Consider the following 15,325-nt stretch of genomic DNA (forward strand, 5'->3'; position numbering starts at 1 on the left):
GGAGTCAGACATCTTGTAACCCATAAAGTTACTGACAATAAACTTCTTACTTGAAGCATCTTCAGTCATGTACTTGGATTCAAGAGAATCCCATAATTCTTTTGTAATTTCAACATTTTAATAGATATCAAACAAAGAGTCAGACATACCAATGAGAATATGAACGACATATATAATCATCATTGTCTCACTTTTATCTTCTTCTTGTTTCCTCCAAAGTTTCATCTTCAGCAAATTCTGGCATGGGTGTACTTAAGACATACACCACTTTCAAAGTAGTAAGGAGAAAGTGCATCTTCTTTTTCCATCTACGAAACTCTTGCCCTTCAAACTTGTTCAATTTGTCAAAATTTATTGTCATGCCCTTCACAGAATCGCCACTTTCCATGATCATAGATACTTTGATTTTTGTTAGAAATTTGGGGTTAAAAGCACTTGTAAATTTCTGAGAATCGTGTTATACACTTTCAAATCGAAGTATTTGGGTGGTACTCCCAAATCCTCAATTGGATAATACTCATAAGTTTGAGAGCAAGAAATAAGAATGATAAGGTATGTTTTTCGTCGTCTGCACCAGAAAATTGACCAAAACATACTTAAGTATGTCTCATGTCAAAAAACTGTCACAAGACAGTTTCATAACTGACACAAAAACCAGGCATTAACTATTGGATAATAGCATAATCGACAAGTGTCCCAGAATTGTCACCAACTTTCAAACCTGACACAAAACGGTCGTTTTAACCACCGGATAACAGAGCAACCAACGCGTATAACACCAAACCGATGGGTAAAACACCAAACTACACGCGTTCCGATGTGAGTTATTTCAAAGCTTTCATATGTGAGCTGTTCTGATGCATTCAAATCGTTGTAGTTTATAAGAAGTGAACAATATCGTTACAACGAGTTCTGATTCATTGGAGCTCATTGGAATCCATCTCCATTCTAAAATCAGTTCCAGTTCCAATATCATTTCGGTTCTGAAATCATATTTAGTTCTGATATCATTTTCAGTTCCGAAATCATTTTTCCCTTACTTTGAATCTTGTATAAACTTAAACCAGTATGTACTCCACACCTTCCTTACTTGTTTAATGTTCATCAAGATTTATTTTGGTCAACATGTCAACACATTACACTTAAATACAATTAGTGAAACAAGTCACCAATACAACGAACTACTTTCTTTGGCACTACGACAACCCATCACTATCGTGCACACCACCATGTGTGCATTGTGGTGGATGTGGTGTGATTGTTGTCCCTATCACGATCAATGAGAAAGCTTTCAATGCATTTAACATTGACCAAATAATAGAAATCTTTTATTTTTTATTTTTTTTATATTAAAAAGTGATGTGTAATGGTGGGCATACCAAATTTATGTCGTGTATGTATAGTGATGATGCTGCAGTATCATGACATTCCATCACTTTTTTTTGTAGTGGTGTGTATACCAAATGACCTTATGTATGCATAGATAACATCAACCAAGTATATTAATAATATATTTTCTTGAATTCTAAGTATACACGTGTAACGTCCCAAAAAGTAAGGCCAAAATTTTTATTTTTTTTAATTATAATAAAAACCATCCTTTGAAACATATCCATAAACCATAATAAAATGAAGTATGATCAAAACATCCAAATACATCAGAGTAAGGTAAAATGAGGAACATCATGGTGTGTGTGATACGTGGCTCACGTCTTGAGATAGGAGTCTCACGTCGTGAGCTTGGTGTTAATCTGTATCGTTCAAGGAATCTGACTTCCGCGTACTAATCTTCTATAAACTCCCTCCTCACGTCGTGAGAATTGATGTCTCACATCGTGAGCTTGATATTTTGTGATATTTCACTTCTTTTAAGCTTCAATCCTCCAAAGTTCCAGTGTCTGTCACTTCTGGTCCTTAATCTTCAAGAGTGTCCTATTTGGCTGAAAAATATAAATTAACTCAATAAGTATCACATATCTTTGCAATTAACCAAAATATTACTTAAAATGTATTAAAATATTGCCTAAAATGTGTATTAATATGGCAATATCAAAATACCCCACACTTATCTTTTGCTTGTCCTCAAGCAAAACTAATTTTTTTTAAGTTAAACTTTCATCACCAATATCACATAAGACAATCCATTTAGAACCCAACTATTATACCAAGACCTCAATGCGCATATTTGTGTCTAAGGTTCCTAAAAACTTCCCAATCCTAAATACTCACAATCCTTATGAACATTCACCCTTTAGTTTATACGACACTCATTTTTGCAACCCACTGAATCCATCCTCGGAAATCTTTCTTAACCTCACTGTATTTTTGGTTAAGCTACCCAATCATACATAATATCTAGATAGAATTACAACTTTGATACCACAATGGAGCTCTTCGAATTCATTTCTTCTTTGAAATTTGATCTTTGATTTCTTTGAATTCAACACCTTCTTGTTTGATTTTTGGTATCTTCAACTTTTGATTATTCAGAATTTTTGATCTTTTGATCTTCGTACTTTGATAGCTCCAAAATTCTTACAACTTTTTATAATTTCTCTCTTTTTTTATATAACTCATTTTTTTCGCTCATATCCTATATTCTTAAGCAAGGGAACTTAACTTCAACCTTTATTGGTTAGAGGTATCACTCTAAGTGCAATGGCTAAATATGCTCTCCTGGATAGATTTCAGGTACACGCTGCAATACTTATTATGTCATATAAACTACCAGATTACCTTTCATATCTCATGAATTTTCACTAGGACTTGGGAAGCCATAAATATACTATAACATATGTTGGCTCAATTAAACATTTGAGCTCACATTGGATCATTCCATACAACACTAGCAACTTAAGTTTTTTTTAATTAGCACTATATTTCATATTAAACCATTTTTCAAGTTAATAAAATTTTAAATTTTCCTAATCTAGCAAAATTTTTAATTTTCCAATTTAAATTCTTTTTTCGACCCCCTACCCCATACTTATTTCATACAATGCCCTCATTGTATGCATAAAACAATTTAAGCCCATAAAAGCAATAAAAAAAATGAGAAAAAAGGAACAGACTCCCCTTGGATAGTAGTGGCGAGATTGAATTCTGAAAGTGTGGAAAACTCGAACAACTTGAATATGTAACTGGAACTTGGACTTTGCTGGTACTCGTGAATGTGCCGAATAAAATGCGAATCATAAACTTGCATCTTCAAAAAGTGCGGTGCAAAAAATCTTCCAAGTAATGCATCTCAATGTGGGAAATCATACGCCATATTGTAAGGTTGAAAGAAAAGAGTGTAATGCGTGGTATTTGATGAATCACGACGTGAGATTTGAGAGGTCATGACGTGAGTATAGTTAAAATCGAATTCTGAATCGCGATGGTATCTTTCTCACGACGTGAGAAATAGAAGCTCACGTCGTGAAAACTTGGTCTTGGCAGAATACATACACACACACACACACACACACATATATATATATATATATATATATATATATATATATATATAAAGAGAGAGAGAGAGAGAGAGAGAGAGAGAGAGAGTTAGGTTCATATACATCTATCATCTATTGTGTGAACCTATGAACCAATCAAAATTTAGATAAATAAAAATTTCAAAATAATCAATAAAGAATAGTTTATTTATTATATATACATTTGATTTATCATCCAAATATATAATCCTTATAATAATGGACCAGTTTCCTTAAATCCCTCCAACATCTTAACAACCCTACCTTGGGCGTGTTCATCAAAACCATTCCACAATCACCGACGAAATTTCTCATCACCAGATTAACACCACCACCATCACCATTATGTAGTAGAAAATGATGATCCTTCAAGCATAACATATCTCCTAAAAGGCGTTCGATCTCGTTTGCACCATCTCTGGGATCACACACAAACTCACTATCGATCAAGCGTGATCAAACATCATCATTGCCGGTCCACCACATGACCTTGTTGAGTCGTTGTCCTTGAATCTTCGTTGCACCAAAGAATTGCCACTGAGCCGACGACGAATATACATGGGACAACTACTGAACAACAAGACTGAAGGTTTGATTTTTTTCCCTTAAAATTGTTCCTTATTTCTTTTGATCCAAGTCTTCCATTATATTGATTATATTCGACACAATCTCCCCTGAGCAAACTATCTTTTACCTGTTGAATAAACCATTTGTGTTTGTGACCTTTAACATGTATTAGAATCATGTGAGAGAGTAAAGTGTAGTAGACTAGTAGGCTTTATGTGACAAGCTTTGACAACTATAATCAACCATTCTTCACATACCATGCTTTTATTATAACCATGAATTATATTTTTTTTATATAACATTACTGACAAAAGATAAAAGATAGCAATTTGTCCTTTACGTATCAATATCATAAGAAAAAGGGATCAATAGCTTTAAATTCCAGCCACGAATATTTCATTTTGTATAAATAACCATGTGAAAATATGAAATATTTGTTTCACTTTGCTTTTGGTTAACCATGCATTAAACCTTGAAATATTACTCTCTTACTCCGAGAATTTTATTATATTATTCCAAAACTCACACCTCTTTTGTTTGAAATCTAGCCCCACCTTTTTTATTAACCATCTAATGTAGAAAACAATGTTCTTCAGAAGAAAGAGGGATTACATCATATTGTAGTTGTTAATAACCTTAAAGTGGTCAATTTAATAACCTTAGGAAATAAGGAAATACATATTTCTTTTAATATTATATTTATTATTAATTTTATTTATTTCAAAATTTTATGCATGTTAGTTCATATTTATGCATAAAGTGGCTTATTATTTGACTATAAAATATTAAATCGAGTGGATTTGAATATGATTTTATAGTTTTTTTTTATCAAATTACATAGAACTGTTTAGTATATACCATATTCTATTAGAATTGTTGTATTGTGTATTAATTATTAAAGTTCGTTTTATTATTTGTCATATAAAAACATTCTCACAGAATGTTAGTCTTACATAATTCGATTTTATGACAGTTATTCTCATAGAATTCTCGATCTCATGGCAATTTTTTCTTATAGAATGTGTGAAGGGAATATGATGATCAAGGGCCTGAAGGTTGCATGATGGTGTATGGGATGAAGATGAACAATGGTCGCCGATCTTCACAAACATGGAAACACAAAAAGTTTTAGAAATTATATGCTTCAATAATTCTTTAGTTGTATAAAAAAATGTGGTGTTATAGATTTAGAAAACTATATATTCTTCAAGAATTACTTTAGTTGTATAAAACTTTGTGGTGTTATAGAGCCAAAACACTTCAATTCTTCAAGAATTCTTTAATTGTATAAAAATGTGGTGTTATAGATTTAGAAAACTATATATTCTCTAAGAATTACTTTAGTTGTATAAAACATTTGTGGTGTTATAGAGACAAAACACTTCAATTCCTCAAGAATTCTTCAGTTGTATACAAAATGAAACATGTTAAACAATTTCTTAATCATAAATTCTAAAAGAATATTTGATTTGTTGTTAATTTAAAACGATTCTTTACGCTAAATTCTAAAAGAATATTTGATTCGTTGGCATGTTCAACTTATTCTTAATCGTTATTTCTTAAAATCAAATTAAAATGGAAGGTAGAACACTATATTCTTCAAGAATTTGTTATTAATATTTCTCTAAAAATTGTCAAATTAGCTTTCCTGGGAAACGTTTGATTCCCATTGTCATATAATATTATAATTTGTATTAATTTTCATTTTATTTGATTTGATTTTTTTTAATTACTTTGACTTAGTTGCCTAAAATGTAGTTAATATTTAATTCTATCTCTTATTAAAATTTTAAATTTCCCCTACAATTAATTAAGTGAAATTATCTAGTAAATGACATCCCATGTTAAATACAATGTACCCTAAAATCATATTCATTCATTTGTTTTAATCTAATGGACAAAATTTAGTCATACATTCACACAATATTTGTGATTCACATTTAATCCTAACCTTATATATATATATATATATATATATATATATATATATATATATATATATATATATATATATATATATATATATTCAACAATTCTTCTATGTATGTGAACATCCATTGTCTTCTTAACTCATTAATTCTTGCTTTAAGACCCATTTTTATGGAACTCTTTCTTTTCTCTAATCTATCTTTGCACACGAATGTCACCCCACACTAATCAAACAGTATGGTCTTCGATTCTTATCTCTAACGTTCACGCCTTCTCTCGCTCTCCTTTTTTTTTCCTTTCCTCTATCGATACTCTAATAACTCAAAATAACTAAGAAAATAAAATACCAAAGGGCTTCTAGCCCAACGGTATCAGGTGTTGCCCTCCCTCCTTGAGGTTGAGGGTTCAAGTCTCGTCGGAGACATAGGTGGATTTAGGAGTAGTTTAGGATTATATTGTATTTGCCGTTCAAAAAAAAACTAAGAAAATAAAATGACTAAAAATAAAAAGGATAAATATCAATAATCATCTCCATCATCTCTCGGTCCACTGGTCCCGACTCCATCTCCCTGTTACGACCAAAGCTCCTCCCATGTCGGGATATAAGGATAATGAGGAGACATGGTGGGTGGTCTCTCGATGTGAAAATGAGAAAATAAGACATCCATAACTTCGTTATGATAATTCACACCACCGCAAAGGCTATCCAAATAAGTACCAACCCGACTTTGAAACGGTTCGGTTGGTACTCCACCCTTAAGTTGTTGAGGTTGTTGTTGTTGTTGTCCCCTTGCACCTCGTGCTCTCACATTCCTTCGCCCCCTTGGTCTCAGCTGCTCCTCGGGTTGACCAATTTGTTCCCCATCATTGTCAGCAGGAATACTCCTATGTGAACCCATATTAATAATGACATGTATGGATTCCAAATAACCGAAAGATAAATTGTCTCATTCCTTGCATGTCAAGGTACGAGTCAAACGGGGGAGTAAAAAGACCATAAGGCCTCGCCAATCGAGTGATAAATTGGCCACCCGTTATAGGGCTCCCAGCTCGTGATGTTACCGCCCTACTTCCCAAATAGCTAGCAAGATGGTATGAAATATTATAGCAAACAGTCGGAGCAATAATAGACCATAAAAAGAACAAGTTGAGACTCATGACCTTGTCTCCGTGCTTCTTATGGTTGATGGAGAAAATCACCAAGCGATGAAGGAGTCGGTGAATAGGTGATCGGATGTGACTCTCTTGCGAGACACCCGAATGGAATGCCCCGTTCGCAATTGTGCACCAAAAGTCAAAACCATTCACCCCCGGAGGATAATCTCGCGTATTCGCCCTCAAAAAGATGTAAAAAATTAGAGACCTTGTTTCATTTTGCTCATAAATGCCCATCCTCCAAGAAAATTCTGCGATACTACACTCCCGATATTCGCCCCCAAGGCGAAAAACTAATGCTCGTGCAAAGTAAGGATCCTCTGTGCCGTCTTCAAATGACACCTAAGCAAAAAACTAAAAACATAATTCCTTAAACACCAGCTCGCTAACGACAAATAAGTTCTTCCACTCATTACAAGTGAAAGAAAATCTTTCCCCATTAAATGTCTTTGTTAAATATGGGGTCAACCTCGCCATGATTCCGATTTATTCTAATTTGGCCCAATCAATACGTGGAGAAATGGCGAATTCTCTGTTGTATAACCATCCCATCTTGTTTTTGAAGTTAGTCACCACATTTTGAGGTATGTTAACTGGAAGTTGATATAATGGGTGAAGGTCAAACACATTTCCATGGAATTGTTCATTGGTTCTTCTTGATGCCATTTTCTGTAAAATAAACAATAAACAAAACCAAAGGAAGTAACACAGATCAAATACTCAGCATAATAAGCACATAAATCTGTTTAAACCGAACTCATGTCGTGAGTTTGAAGGCCACGTCGTGATCCGTGAATGACAACATAATTTCGGTCCATAATCAGGCATCACAAGTCCAAAATTTTACCAAGGGTTTTGTATAATAGCATTCTAATGCTCGAATCTAACATGCATCAATTATTTCACTAAAAATCGACCCAATTTCGGCAATTGTACTTCAAGAACAAACCCTAACCTTAAAATTCACAAAAGGAGTAAAAATTAACAAGATTAAAGTACGGGAATGTTACTTGAATCGAAGATAGAACACGAAATTGGAAAAACTTTGAAGTATTTCGGTGTAAAATCGAGTGTGGGGACAAAAATCAAACTCACAACGTAATGTAGGTGAAAAAGAGTTTAAACGATAGTGAACTGTGTTCTAAGATATGTCTGTGACTTTAACTGCTCACGTTGTGATATCGCAACTGGGCTCGTGAATATTGGGCTGCTGTTGGCCGGTTGGGCTGTTGGTCCTCAAATCCAAATTTATTTATTTTTCTTTTAAGTTATTCGGTAAATGCAATATTAAAAAAAAATCTTGAAAAATATTTTTTACTTGCGATTATTATCCTAAACTTAATTTAAAAATTTTGGAGAATGAAAAAGAAACTTATCTTAAAATGCAAAACAAAGAAATAAAAGAAAATGAGAAAAGAAAATGCAAACCGAGCCCGGGTTGCCTACCAAGAAGCGCTTCTTTTTATGGAGTCATGAGCCGGAGTCCGTGTCGCCCTACGTTGTATTAGTTGGAGGTACGATCTCTATTTGCACTTTTTGTTCCTTCTACCTTATTTTGTAAACTTGCACCCTTCTTAAATAGGCTTTTTTAGAATTTTCCTTCTTTGTTTTGGCATCGCCTTCCTCGTATTTCCGCTTCAACTCTTTATTCCTCGCAACAAGTTTAGATTCTCCTTTTTCTTTTTGTCGTTCCCTAGCTTCAACATCCACCTTGTCCAAAGTTGGCTTGCTCAAATTTTGTGTAATATCATTTTCACTTAATTCGCCATCACATGATAAAATAGTTTCTTCACTTTCTTCCTTTTCTTGAAACTTTGGTGTTTTAAAGGCGAAAACCTCAAAGACCATTGGAATTGAAGCTCTTGGCTTGGTACGCTTGACTTGTTCTCTTGTATGAATCTCTTCTTCCATCAATTTTTCTAACTCTTCAAGCTCATTATCTTCATCCATATAGAACACTTCATTTTGTGCTTTATCCTTCTTGAATCCGTCTTCAACACCAAATGTCATCTCCTCATTTCCCACTCGCAGGGTAAGCTTTGACTCACGAATATCCACCAAGGCTCGCGTGGTATTGAGTAATGGGCGTCCAATGATAATAGGTACATCTTCATCCTCTTTCATGTCTAGCACCATAAAATCGATTGAAAAAATAAAATTTCCAATTTTTACCAATATATCTTCAATGATTCCTTGAGGATGAGTCACCGAACAATTTGCCATATGAATTGTCATCCTTGTGGCCTTCAATTCTGGAAGGTTGAGCTTTTGGTAAAACGAATATGGCGTCACATTAAAACTCACTCCAGAATCGGCTAATGCAAATGTCTTCATGTTATTTCCAAAGTTGTATGGAAGTTTAAGGCGTCTGAGATCTCCCATTTTCTTTGGTATTCCCTCCATAATAACCATGGAACTTTGCTCACTAAGAACTACATTGGAGGTCTTCTCTAATTATTGGCGAGTGTCGAGTAAATCTTGAAGAAATTTTGCATATTCGGGAACTTTGGCTAAGGATTCAATAAATGGAATATTTATTGGAACACCCTTGACTTGTTGCATAAACTTTTTATGTTCTTGTTCCAAAGGATGCACTCTGGCTCGAGAAGGAAATGGTAAAGGAGGTTGATAAGCTTGAGCACAAGAAAAATTTTGCTGCCTAGACCAAGCCCACGTAGTGAGGGTTGTATCCTCACACCACGAGGTCGGTGTTTTAGCACCATTTTTTTCTCTGATTTTCGTCCGCTTTGGCTGTGATTCAGGCTGCTTTGTGTCTTCTTCTAATGCATCCAAGAACTCATAAATAGTGTCTTCTTCAGTGGATATGGCCATGACATGTGATTGCTTCTTTTGATTGGGAAATTTAGGTGGTAACCGTTCGTGAACTAGTGTGGTCAATTGCTCGAGTTGAATCTCAATATTTTTGATGGAAGCTTGTTAGCTTCTAATGGTAACATTAGATGCATCGTGTCATTTTTCAAAAGCCTCCATGAATCTATGAAGCATTGAATCTAAGTCCACTTTCTTCTCAGTTTGTGGTTGTTCTTTTTGGTAAAATCCTCGGCCGGTTTGCCTATATTTTTCTTATTTTTGTTTCTTGTACTCTTCATAGGGCAACCATTCTTTTTTTTTTTGGCTTTCTCCAATCTTCATCATATCGGTCTCCACTAGAGTAGCAAACTTGCACTTTCATATTCCCGTTTTCGTCTAAATGGCAATCCTTAGTCAAATGTGGCCCATTGCAAATTTCACACCCCACCCGTATTGCGTGTATGGATTGGTCCATCTTCGTCATTATTTGATCCATGTTACTCAACATTGCCAAAACAGATGCCATGTCTTCCGAAGCATCATTTCCAATTCCCCTAGCTCTGTCTTGTCTTGGGTTGTGGTACTCCCTTGAATGTTTGGATAATTCTTCGATTAGCTCCTTAATTTAAGCAGGATTTTTCTTTGTTAATGGTCTTTGAGAATCAAGGAGTTGTCTTGTCGTTTGGTTTAACCAATCATTGAAGATCGAGACTTCTTGTTGCTCGTTTAGATCATTTTAGGGATAATTCCTTAGTAACCCCTTATACCTCTCCCATGCTTCATATAAAGATTCTCCCACTTGTTGCTCAAAATTGGCTATGGATTTCTTGAGTTTAGAAACCTTTGATGGTGGGAAAAATTGTTGGAGAAATTCTTCACGCATTTATGCCCATGTGGTGATTGAACCGGTTGGGAGTGCCTTTAGCAAATCTTTTGTTGCTCCTTTGAAGGTAACCAGAAGCATTCTTAACAAGGCAGTTTCTCGTGGTGCATTCGGAATATTGAAATAGTCAGCGATGTCATTGACTTCATCAAGGTGCTTGTATGTATCTTCATGATCTTTTTCAGAGAATGGAATATCCTTTAGTGCGGAAAGGATGTGCCCCTTTAGCGCGAATTGTAGGTTGCACAAGCCTTGGACCGGTGTCCTCACGTATTCTCTTCTTATATGCCTCCATCGTCATGTCATCAATGTTAGTCATGTTGTTTTTGGGCTCGCTTTCAGGTTCATTACTTTTGTTTGTTTCTGTTTTGGGGTCGTAACCAGCTTCCTTTTTATTAGGAGTCTTCTCAAAGCTTTCGAATGTGCTTTCGTTTTTCGGCTTATTGCTTGATCCTCCTACGTGCTTGTCCTTCTTTTTATGGAATTCTGACTCAGGATCTTCAAATGGTGGTGTCAATGGTGTGTTTGATCCGCGGGTTCATATACTACTGAAACAAAAACAAAAACGTAAAAATGAACTAAAACTAAATAAAAAAACGAAATAAAATTCTGAGATAACAGATCTCACGTTGTGAGCTATGGGAGCTCACCTCATGAGTTAAGTATTTCAGGAAACTTAACTAATGCCAAAAAGTACCTTTTTGCGGGTTTTACCCCACAAAAATGATCGATTAACCTAAAGCAATTAAACTAATAACTGAAATAGTCGTTCCCCGGCAACGACGCCAATAACTTAATGCGTAAAATCTATATGATAGTTTTAACCAACTAATTAACTAACTATTATGTCTAAGGCACTGGACCTAATCACAAATAGTATAGCACGAATAGTCGGGTATCGAACACATGGAACAGATTTAATATACTAAAATAACTACTAAAGATTAATCTAAAAGCAAACAATAGTTAAAAAGGGGTTTTTATCTGCTTTTCAAGTTCGGATAAACTTAAGCACTCAACTAAAAACGGTTTTACTCAATATTTTAAAAAAGCTTTCGTTTAGTTTCGAATCCACTTTTTTCCTATGGTTAGTTACTATTTATGGATTAATAAAGTTGGTTACCAATTATTTTAATTAGCAATCTTGGTCCAATATACTAATATTTTCACCAATTCATGTACTAGTACGTATGGTCATACACCAAAAAACACAGAATTAGTTATTAATTATAATTTGGATATGTAAGATTTATCTAAGGCAATTAAACAAACACAATTATGATCACAATTATGCTCTCCAAGACAGCTAAGTTTGTTACTTTTATTACTAAATCTAGATGTGGTCACTCCTAGCTCTAGAAATTTAATGGTCACTAAACTACTAGGTAAACAAGTTCATGTAATTTAATGGTCACTAAGCTACACTAAACTTGAATTTAAGCAACAAAGTTACAAACTTTAACATGATAGGTAATGATAATAAAACACAAGCATAAATCCAACTTTATAAAATCCATAAAATAATAAACTAAACCATAGTTCTAAGGTTTCATCTAGGTAAACGAAGGTAAACTAGTTTAGCTACTCATGACTGGAAGCAAACACACAAATTCAATAGGAATTGACATGATTCAAGTAATGCAAACCGAATGTAATGATTTGTTCTTCAATTCCTCAATCTTCAACACTTTATCCTCCCAAAGGAATGATTTTCGCAGGTTTCTGACCTCAATTCTTGAGTATCTCCGAATATCTTCTCTCCCAAAACCTTTCCAAATCGTAATTACAAAGGGATTTATATAGTTTCTGAATATACACGGCCCACGTCGTGAGATAGGAGTCTCATGTCGTGAGCTTGGTGTTAATCCGCATCGTTCAAGGAATCTGACTTTCGCATACTAATCTTCTATAAACTCCCTCCCCACGTCGTGAGAATTGATGTCTCACGTCGTGATCTTGATATTTTGCGAGATTTCACTTCTTTTAAGCTTGAATCCTCCAAAGTTCCAATGTCTGTCACTTCTGGTCCTTTATCTTCAAGAGTGTCCTATTTGGCTGTAAAATATAAATTAACTCAATAACTATCACATATCTTTGCAATTAACCAAAATATTATTTAAAATGTGTTAAAATATTCCCTAAAATGTGTATAAATATGGCAATATCAAAATTAGTAAAAGATTGGAAGAACTTCAAACTGATGAATTCAGATGAGTCAAGCCTGAGATCCTGAAAGAAGCTGACAAGTTCTACAATGGTTCTTCTAATGACTCTGAAGAAGAAGATAAGTTTTGACATCATCAGATAGGGGATATTGTAAGGTCACACCTTATGATCTTATGAGTTAAACACTCTATATGCTATCTGTTATCGTCAGCGTCTATATAACCGCCAGCGCCAACGTATCAAGTCCATAAGCGTCCGTGTTTAGTATCATTATTCTATGTAATCTTTTATATATTAGGTAATGATATAGATAAGTATAGAATAGATAGCATATCGAATATCCTTAATGAGGATCGGTTCTTAGTATAGATTAGATACAATCCATTAAATCAAGGGATGTACTTGTATAGATTAGTATATAATCAACATTAGGGTAAATCCTAATGTTGAGTTTGTCTTAGAGACCGTCTTTGTGAGAAACCGTCTTCTTGGTGAAGACAAATCCTTTCTTGGTGAAAGAAGATTTGTAGAACTCCCTGTGTTATTTACTTTCTGTTCTTTGTTTGCTTATATTAGTTTACTTTTGTTCTTTATACCTGAAGTGTATCCGATCGATACATACCTTCAGATTTCCATGGTGAAATCCATATATATTTAGTTAGGGTTTGAAACCCTAGCTAATGAGAGTGGTAAATTGATGCAATAGATTAGATTGTAATGAATTAGGTAGTATGTGATTCTTAATTAATTGGTTGGAATAGATTAAGAGGTAGGAATTTAGATGATAGAATTTATGATCCATTAATTGGTCATTTTGACCAAGAGAGTCATTAAGATCCTAATAGGCCAAGACAAGTTGTAAGAAACTTGATATGTTGTATAAATAATGTTGGATTAATGTCTAAGTCCATAACTATATGTGGTATGTACTTGACCCGGTTGTAGGATGGTCCTTTTGGGTTGCCTTCACCAAAGCAATTGGACAGGATGATTTATGGAGAGAGAGGATATTATGGTTTATTAATATATTATATGAATAATATATTAACGGAGAAATCATATTGTGTACTTCATACTGGTCAAGAATTAATTAAGAATTAATTTTGTGGCTAAAAGAGATTAATTAAATAAAGGGGATTGGAACTGCCAATTATAAGATAATTGAATTTGGGCTGTGAATCTTATGGATTAAGGGAGTGGACGATTTCAAGGTGGAAGCCCACTGAGAAATCGTCCAAGGGCCCTATTCCAGAAGGTTCTTGGAGCTGCTTAGGGCGTAAGATATCCAATTAGGGTTTTGACTGAAACCCTAGCAACTCAGCTATTTAAGGACCACTAGGGCTGCATATTTCGTCTACCAGAAGAAACCCTAGAGTTCCTATAGCCGAAATTGTGCCTCCATCCCTTCTATTCTCAATCATCTTCTTGCCTTGGTGTTTGTAATCCATTAGAGGTATTACACTTGTGATACTAAGCTCTTGAAGTTGAAGATTCTTGCTACTATCAAAAGGTAATCATCTAAACTTGTATTAGTTGTAGATATCGATTTTATAGTATGCTAGACTAGGGTTTGCAAGCTTTGGATGAATTTGCATGTACAATAGAGAAACCTAGATCCAAAGCTTTAGGGTTTTGCATGTGCACATAGGAATGTTCTTTTGCTCAAAACCCATCAGTGGTATCAGAGCCTTACTTGGTTTCTATTGTATTTGATGCATTGTGTATTTGTTCATTGCTTAAAATCGATTTTCTTGCCATCTGCCTGACAAACTCATCGAATCCCAAAGTGAAATCGACGAGTCAGATGAACTCGGTGAGTTTTGTAAGGGACTCGGCGAGTCGGGGAGTCAGACAGGTGGATTTTCGGGATTTTGGCTTATTTTGACTTGGGATAATTACCATAAATGTTATTAATTAATAAAATCCGAATTTTATTGATTCCATGTGATTATCTTAGTCAAAATAAAAGATATTTATCATTTAATTAGATAATTATTGCCTTATGTGATAAACCTCAATTATTTGAATTATTTGATCAATTATCTTGCATGAAATTGGATTAGGTCAAAATTAGATAATCACCAAATTAATTGTTTATTTGTATTATTTGAATTTTGATCTAAATAGTTTTGAAATGTTTCAAAACTTGCCCTCAAGTTTTGGGATTTAAATTTTTGGATTAAAAGTTTAATTTTGAAATATTTAAATTCTAAACCCTAGAATTTTACAAGTTTAAAATTCACCATATACTATAATAATATTATAAGAATAGTTATTATATATGTATAAGATAAATGCTAGTCTTACCGTTAGTAGGCCTCATTCACGAAGTCGATCT

At 34.2% G+C, this 15,325-nt stretch overlaps 1 non-coding gene across 1 annotated transcript; it reads left to right on the forward strand.

Moving 5' to 3' along the window:
- The first annotated feature begins 10,666 nt into the window (after positions 1–10,666).
- On the forward strand, positions 10,667–10,773 carry LOC145110377 (small nucleolar RNA R71). The gene has a single exon (XR_013709757.1). It is a non-coding gene; the product is annotated as a small nucleolar RNA R71 (small nucleolar RNA).
- The last annotated feature ends 4,552 nt before the right edge of the window (positions 10,774–15,325 follow it).

This window comes from Lactuca virosa, chromosome 4 (genome assembly GCF_052849685.1).
Source record: "Lactuca virosa cultivar CGN04683 chromosome 4, Lactuca_virosa_CGN04683_v6, whole genome shotgun sequence".
NCBI classification, from domain to species: domain Eukaryota; kingdom Viridiplantae; phylum Streptophyta; class Magnoliopsida; order Asterales; family Asteraceae; genus Lactuca; species Lactuca virosa.